The sequence below is a fragment of the Lampris incognitus genome, chromosome 2 (assembly GCF_029633865.1).
Source record: "Lampris incognitus isolate fLamInc1 chromosome 2, fLamInc1.hap2, whole genome shotgun sequence".
Taxonomy (NCBI): domain Eukaryota; kingdom Metazoa; phylum Chordata; class Actinopteri; order Lampriformes; family Lampridae; genus Lampris; species Lampris incognitus.
In genome coordinates, this window is record NC_079212.1 from 30,136,412 (window position 1) to 30,144,955 (window position 8,544).

The window sequence follows — 8,544 nt, forward strand, 5'->3', positions numbered from 1 at the left end:
AATTAGTTTCCCAGCGTCAACACGGAGAAGAGAATTTCCCTGCTGGCTGGGGAAATGTTTCCCATCGCTTAGCTTTGAACGCACGTCCATTCTGAGATTCTGTGAAAATAACAACTTTTCTCATGTTGATAGGAGTTGCTTTTCAGAATGTGGAAATTCATTGTTATTCTTATTGTTTGAATTTGGGGTACACACAGTTTGTCTTTGAAGCACAGGCCAAGTGGGTCACGGCTGCTGGTGGAATTGTAATCTTATGATAATGGCAATTCACAGCTTGTACCAGAGCACGCACCACTTCCTAACACAGATAGCAGAATCTTTTCCCTTGATCTATGTGAAATTGCACTCACTGAACCACTGCTTCCGATGCAAAATAATAGCTACAACCACGCAGGCTCTCACTAATGCTTTCTGCACGAAAAAACATAAAGCCTTTGGATCCGTTTCAGCCAAATGAGGAGCCTGAGTCTGATTACCCCGATGTTGTTCAATGCATCTTGGTGAATACTGCATGGTAATAAAATCATGGTACGTACAGTCTTTTAAGAGTAAAATTCAAGCACTTTCAAGGTACCTAAAGCAAAAAATTTCCAGATTCTTGAAGTCTGAAAATGTGATCGATAAATATCATCATATCTACATTGTTACTATAAATGCAATTGCGAAAAATAGTTTACATAATTCCTTTATACCCACAGCAATCAAGGTATATTGTCACTTTATTTTACCACCTATTCATATCAACTTGTGTGTTTTGATCATGATTATTTAATGCTTGCTAATTTCCAGAGTATCATCCGAGGATACTCGACCTGATGAGGATGATGAATTTCCAGAGTAAGAGCTCAACAGAGAACTTATCTAGTTGTGAAGCGAACACAAAAAATTATTTTCCTCTTTTTGAATCTTTAATAGTGTCAAAGAACAGACAGCCTTTAAATCCTTTAAAAAATAGTTTACACGTTTACATCATACAGCGAGTACAGCAATAGCCGATCAAATGAACAAAAGTACTGAACAAAACTATTTGCATTGCAGCCAGAGGATATGTGGTATTATTAATTACAATGGTATTATTCTGTGTTTAATGTTTTAGTAAATTACTAAATCAAGTTCAGTAAGTTAGTATATTAACATTTTTTATTAAGTCTATTGACATATTTAGATGGGAAAATATCTACATATTTAAAGTAGCTGCCATTCAGTTATTTTATCTCTTGATGCATGTTTAATAATCCAGGAAAGGAAATCCCAGAAAGGTGAATCAGTTCATCTGGACACAAAATTAGTGGGACAAACGTTTCATCACTCATCCAAGTGATTTTGTCACCCTCAGCTGACTGCAGCTATCCCCAACCTTATAAACAGCACCGATACATAACGACCGAAACCAGCACAGTTGCGTTGAAACTAACAATTGGTTTCATATGCAAATTGCTGTCACCATTAAGTACACTTACAATGGCAAAGTGTACTATTCACAAAGCATTGGGGAATATTTGCGATCACAGCATTGTAAGACTGCGACAGATGTACTCTTGGCCCCCTCCCTCGGTTCAGGGATGGTCGTTCCCTCTTCACATTGACTCCCCGTTCAAACCAGCATTCCTCCCTATCAAGGATGTGCACATCCTCATCCTTGAAAGAGTGGCCACTGGCCTGTAGACAGGTTTAGACCACGGAGTCTTGACCTGACGAGATAACTCTTCATTGGTCATTTGTTAAGATATGTGGACGACACCTGGGTTGAAATTAAATTGCAGGAGGTACCGTATTTCACCGTATTTCACATTGACTCTGTGGACAACCACATCAAGTTCACCAGGGTGGATGTGAAAAAGGACAGGTTAGCCTTCTTAGACTGTGAAATTGCAATTGGTAATGGGGGACATTTGATTGTTGATGTTTACCGTAAACCAACACATACTGATTAGTACTTGAGGTTTGACGCTCATCATCCACAAACTAGGCATCATCAGGACACTACCTGTGCGCTGACAACATCCCCACTGACACTGCAGCCAGGGAAAGGGTGAAATCCCACATTAAACAGGCCCTGGTTAAGTGTGGTTATCCTAACTGGGCATTTGTCAAATCCAGGAAGATGCCCGAACAGTGTACACGCCAATCGAAGAGAAAAGGAAAAAGCTGTCTAAGCATAAACCAGTGGCGTTCCCGTATGTGGAGGGAGTGTTGGAACAATCGAGATACTACATATTTTCCAAACACCGCATCTCAGTTGCTTTCAAAACCCAAAACACGCTGCACCAGAAATTGGTTCACCCCAAGGATTGGGTCCACCGGCACAAAGAGCAATATAGTGTATGCTGTTAAGTGCCGGGAGGATTGCCGTGACTTGTACATTGGAGAAACCAAACAGACTCTGGCAAAGAGGATGGCACAACACAGAAGAGCTGTCTTTGTCAGGTCAGGACTTAATGGTCTACACCCATCTACAGGCCAATGGCCATTCTTTCAAGGATGAGGATGTGCACGTCCTTGATAGGGAGGAACACTGGTTTGAACGGGGAGTCAAAGAGGCCATCTATGTTAAGAGGGAACGACCATCCATGAACCGAGGGGGGGGGGGGCGCTAAGAGTACATCTGTCACCATCTTAAAATGTTGTGATTGCAACTATTACCCAATCCTCTGTGAATAGTACACATGGCTACTTTAACTCTAATTAATTGTCACAACAATGTGCATATGAAACCGATCGCTGGTTTCGGTTGTGACACAGCTGTGCCAGTTTTGGTCTCTATGCAGTTGTGCTGGTTATAAGGGTGAGGATATGCAGTCAGCTGAGACTGATGAAGTCACTTAGATGAGTGATGAAATGTTTCTCCCACTAAATGTTATGACCAGATCAACTGATTCAACTTCCTGGGATTCAGTTATTTTACGTTCCCATTTATCTGATGCTCCACCATCTCAAGGTGGGCCACCTTCTCTTTAGCGGCTCATTGAAATCCATTTGCTTTGGCGATCAAGCTGAGTTTCCCAAGTGCTTTCTCTGCATTATGATCAGCTGAACGATTGAGCATCTGAATGTCCTCTGCTATACTTTTTTCTTCTCTTTCAGCTCTCCTATCTCATCCATCACTCTTTATTTTTCCACCCTTTTGTCATTCCTTCTGTCTCTTTTTCTGGTCTTCCAGGTACTGTTGTTATTTCTGTCTCACAGCATCTTCTGTGAGACAGAAGCTCTTTGGTACAGGAAGTCCCCAGGTTACGAACGCCCGACTTACCAATGCCTGTACTTATGAACCGACCTTCTTAAAGCCTATTATTTTAAAAAAATGGAGTTACACACAGTGGTTCCTACTAATGAAGGGATGGACTACTTTGCACGTCACTCAAAACACTGCGCGTTTTAGGTGGTTTATCGGCCTGAGGGAGAACAATGCCATGCCGCCGTCACCAATTTATTTGGGGGGGGGGTTTCCCCCCTTTTTTCTTCCCAATTGTAATTGGCCAATTACCCTATTTTCCAAGCTGTCCCAGTCGCTGCTCCACCCCCTCTGCTGATCCGGGGAGGGCTGCAGACTACCACATGCCTCCTCTGATACATGTGGAGTCGCCAGCCACTTCTTTTCACCTGACAGTGAGGAGTTTTGCCAGGGGGACGTAGTGAGTGGGAGGATCACGTTATTACCCCCAGTTTCTCCTCCTCATAAAACTATGCAAAGCATAGTTTTTTCAGAAGTTGCGGTATAGGCTAGGTTACACATGGCTGTAATAAACAGAGTAGAAGTAGTAGAGGCTGCGAACCGGGAAAACAAAAAGTCGCCTTGGCCATCTGCGAGAAGAACTGGAGAGAGATCTTCAGGAATTTGTTTCAGTTGGGAAATTTATAATTGTTCTTTCATGTTAGCTATTATTGGCCATGTTTCACGCTGTCTGGAGACTGGCTGAATCCAAATATCTGGACTTCACTGTACTTGCAGACTCGCAGACTTTGCGGGTGCAATCCCGGGAAGTCTGCGAGTGCGGAGGGCTGTATAAATCCCCAAATCATCCAGTCCACAAGGGGCTTCAAGCAGACTTTCTGCAAATTTCCAGAGTCAGCTTGGGGAACAGACTTCACTGGACTTCACTGATTTATTTACCCACAATTCATTGTAATACTGAAGCGACGTTGTGACAAGTGTTGACTAAAAAAGCAGCAAACTTTTTTTTATTAATCTTTTTTCAAGGAAAACAAATCGAACTAAACAATTACAGTTGAAAGACTCTATGCTATTTTTTAACATTTTAACATCCCCAAATCCCATTTACCCACATCTTGCTCCCTTCTATCTACTCCTACCCCGTCCCACAGGCCCCTTTTCAAAACAGAATTAAACCACATTACAGTAGGTTGAATAGAAATTTGAAAAGGAAACAAAAAAATAGATTAAAAAAAAGTAAAATAAAGAGGCAAGTAAATAAATAAAATGATAACTACTTTATTAACCTCTGAGCCATTTTAATGGTCTTTTTTGGGCTTTATGAGGTTGGGTAACTGTATATGTGGTGGGCAAGCTGCAAGGTATTCGTTCACCTCAGGCCGGCCCAAGCCCTATTTCTATGGCGTCAACTCACCAGGAGGGAGGCCATCAACATATTCAATCAATGGCTTCCAGTGAAAATAAAAGCTATCAGAGGAGCTCCTCGGTGTAAACTTTATTTTTTCCAGTTTAAGTAGAAAACAAAATGTGCTGTAGCCACGCTTTATAGAGGGTGGCTGAGAGGATTTCCAAAGGATAAGGATTTTACTATGGGCGATTAAAGAGGCAAAGGCAGTAACAATAGATTGGATAGCCATTGTAGTGATTTCATCTGGGGTTCTATCAAAGATTGCTATGTGAGGGGACGGACTGATTTTCAACTTCAAAATTTCTGAAATTATGTTAAAAATGAATGCCAGAAGCCAGTTAGTTTGGGACATGACAAGAACACATGAGCCAAATCGCAAGGGGCTAGGGAACATTTTTCACAATTTTCATCCGCTTTGCTTGGGTAAAGTTTGGCGAGCTTAGCCTTGCTATAATGGAGTCTATGAACTACTTTGAACTGTATGAGACTGAGCCTAGTACAACTTGTGGAGGAGTTGACAGCTTCCAGAGCCTTTTTCCCAGAAAGCATCTGAAAAAAGTGGTCTGCAGTTCTTTTTCCCAACAAACTCTAATCTTATTAATGACTAACTCATCCACTGGAGATAAAAGGTCACAGAAATAGGAGACATGGCCCTTGGATAAGGTTCCCACCTTGAGAAATAAGTCTATGCCACTGGGAGGGGGGATTTGAGGGATGGGGGGAGAGCAAGTTTTGCCTAAATTTTGTAGATGAAGCTATCTGAAGAAATCAGAATGATCTAAGTTAAAGGCTGCATGCAGTTGATCAAAACTGGCAAATAGACCATCTATATACAAATCTCCCAGGCGGTGGAGAGCTCTCCTTTCTAGCAAGGAATACAGAGGATCCATCATGGCTGGCATAAACAATACCGGAGTCACTTGGGGGAGGGAAGACCAACCAAAACGGCGCCTGACCTGTGCCCAGATCTTCAAGGGGCCTATTATGATGGTGTTAGAGGTGAATTGTGAAGGGGAAAGGGGTAGGGCGCTACACGCAAGAGCTTGGAGTGAAGAGGAGGAGCATGACTTTGCCTCAATCTTACACTGGCTGCTTTGAGGTGAGGTGAACCAGACCATGATCTTGTCGGCATTAGTGGCCCAATAGTAGCCTATGATGCTGGACAATCCAAGTCCGCCCAGGGATGGGACCTGTTCCTCTGCAGTAGTATTCTACCAGCTCTTGGATGTTTACCAGCCCAGATGAATGAAGAAATTATACTGTCAATAGTGGTAAAAAGAAAAAGATCTGAGCAAGGAGATAGCTAGACACTGGAACATGTATAGATATATAGGTAATATGTTCATTTTCACTGTCTGTACTCTTCCAGCCAGGGAGAGTGGTAAGCGGCTCCACATTTGTAAGTCAGCCTTGACTGTGGTTGTGAGGGAAGTCAAGTTTCTCTTCCGTAATGTGCGAATGGATCATGTGATTTGAATACCTAGATATTTAAATCCTGCCTTAGACCACCTGAAGGGTATAGATGATAATGATATCTCTGTAGCCAATTGGTTGACAGAAAAACACTCACTTTTGTGGATGTATAATTTGTATCCTGAAATCACACCGAAAGATTTCAAAATTGAAATAATATGCGGGATACTAACTAAAAGATCACTCACATGAAAAAGGAGATTGTCAGCATGTAGTGAAACCCTTACCACCGAATTCCCTTCAGTCCTTTCTCCACCTTCAGAGCGATCGATAGTGGTTCGATAGCGATAACAAACAATAATGGGGAGAGTGGGCACCCCTAACATATCCCATCAGAGAGTGGAAAAAATTCGGACCTTTGAGTATTCGTGCATACTGCTGTGTGAGGAGATGACTTAAGTAGCTTGATCCAAGAGATGAGGCCAGTGCCAAAACCGAACTGCCACAGGGAAGAAAATAAATAAGCCCACCCCTCCATGTCGAAGGCTTTTTCAGCACCAAGGGACACAACTTACTCTGGTTCAGTAAAAGATGGTGGAGTATGAATGATGCCAAGAAGCCTTCAAATATTTGTAAAGGAGTGCCTCCCTTTTATAAAGCCGGTCTGGTCCTCTGATATGATTGAAGCCATGGGTGGTAGGGATCCCAGACGATGCGACTCACTGAACATTTCTAATAGCAATGGGTCTAGATGGTCTGAAAACTTCTTATAGAATTCAACCGGGAATCTGTCAGGTCCTGGGGATTTACCATTTTGCATAGACTGTATCACTTCTTTTATCTCGCTAAGTTTTCACGGGGTGTCATGCATCTGCTGGTCGCTAGTCAAGATCTTGGGGAAAGTTAGTTTCTCAAAGAATAAAGCAAGCTGTGCATCATCATCTGGGGATTCTGAGGTGTATAACTGGGAATAAAAGGTTTTGAAAATGTTGTTTATCACACTCGGGTCAGATACAATGGAGCCTGTCTCATCCCGTATCTGAGTGTTTTGATTTGCAGTTACCATAGCTTTTAGTTGATGGTCCAGGAAACGGCCCACTTTGTCTCCATGTTCGTACATGGACCCCTGCGAGTGGAGGAGGAGTTGCTCAGCCTCTCCCATCAGCAGAAGATCGAGCTCGGCTTTAGTGTGGACAATTGATGGGATGCATGATTTATCAACAATGAAGTAGTCAGTGCATGAAAATGAGTGGTGTGCATGGGAAAAAGGAGTACTGTCGAGTGGATGGATGCAGGAATCTCCAAGGGTCAATGTAACCATATTGGTCGATAAAAGTAGAGAGAGTCTGGGCCATTTTGGAAGGGGCTGTTGGTCTCGTACTGGACCTATCAAGAATTGGATCAATAACACAGTTCCTGTCTCCTCCTAGTAATAATAGATGGGAATTCAAATTTGGAATAGAAGACAGCAGCAGTTTCATGAAGTTTTGGTCGTCTCAGTTGGGAGCATAAATAGATACTAATACAACTGGTTTCTGATGGAGAGTACCGATGACAATGACATAATGGCCATCCGAATCTATGATTACATCCGTAGGTGTAAAATTAACATTTTTCCTAATCAATATAAGGCAGCGCCCCTTGTTTTCAAGTTAAATTTAGAGTGGAAAGTCTGGCCAATCCAAGGCCCTTTCAACTTCCCTTGGTCAGTTGCATAAATGCATCTCTTAAATAAACATTATGTCTGCACTTAGGTTTTTAATATGTCAGAATTTTTGTTCATTTAACCGAGGAATTTAACCCACCAGTGTTTAGTGAAATGATCCTTACCGCCTGCCCACCACCAGCCAACACACCAGTCACATTTACCATGATATAGCCCATGACTTCAGAGGCATTTGACCTGACTCAGGATGCAAGAGACAAAAAATAGGAGAAATGAGGTACTTGAAAAAAATATGGCAAAATATAAGTGACATAATCCAAGTGTTTTTTTTTTTGAACAAACAAAAAACAAACAAAGACGTCCTCTCCCACACACAACCTCGGCTTCTCCATGCTATCCCACCCCCCACCTCCCAAGCTGACTGCTCCCAGGTCGACCACCCCTTTCCGGTGTCCCACCCCCCTCTGGCCCTTGGCTTCCCTACCTTCCCAATACCAGCCATGGCTTCCCTTTCTGCGACAACTTTCTTTCTTTCTCGAGATGTCTCACTATCTGCCCTTCATAAAATATCACCCCAGAAAACTTTTAACAATATATAAAAATAAACAGTTGTGAACAAAATCAAGATTGTACAGTGTGTGACTTCTAACACTGCCATTGCAAAATGGAATAAAAGTAAAAAAAAAAAGAGAAGAAATCCAAGGGTCAAATACATAAACACTTGTGTGTGCGCACACACACACACTCACACTCACAAAACGAAAGAACAAACAAATAAAAATAGTTATAAGAAAGACAATAAAAAACGGAAAAAAACAACAAATGATGTCAAGTAAATAAGATTATAGATTTATAAACTTCAGGGTAAGAAAATCGAGTATCAAT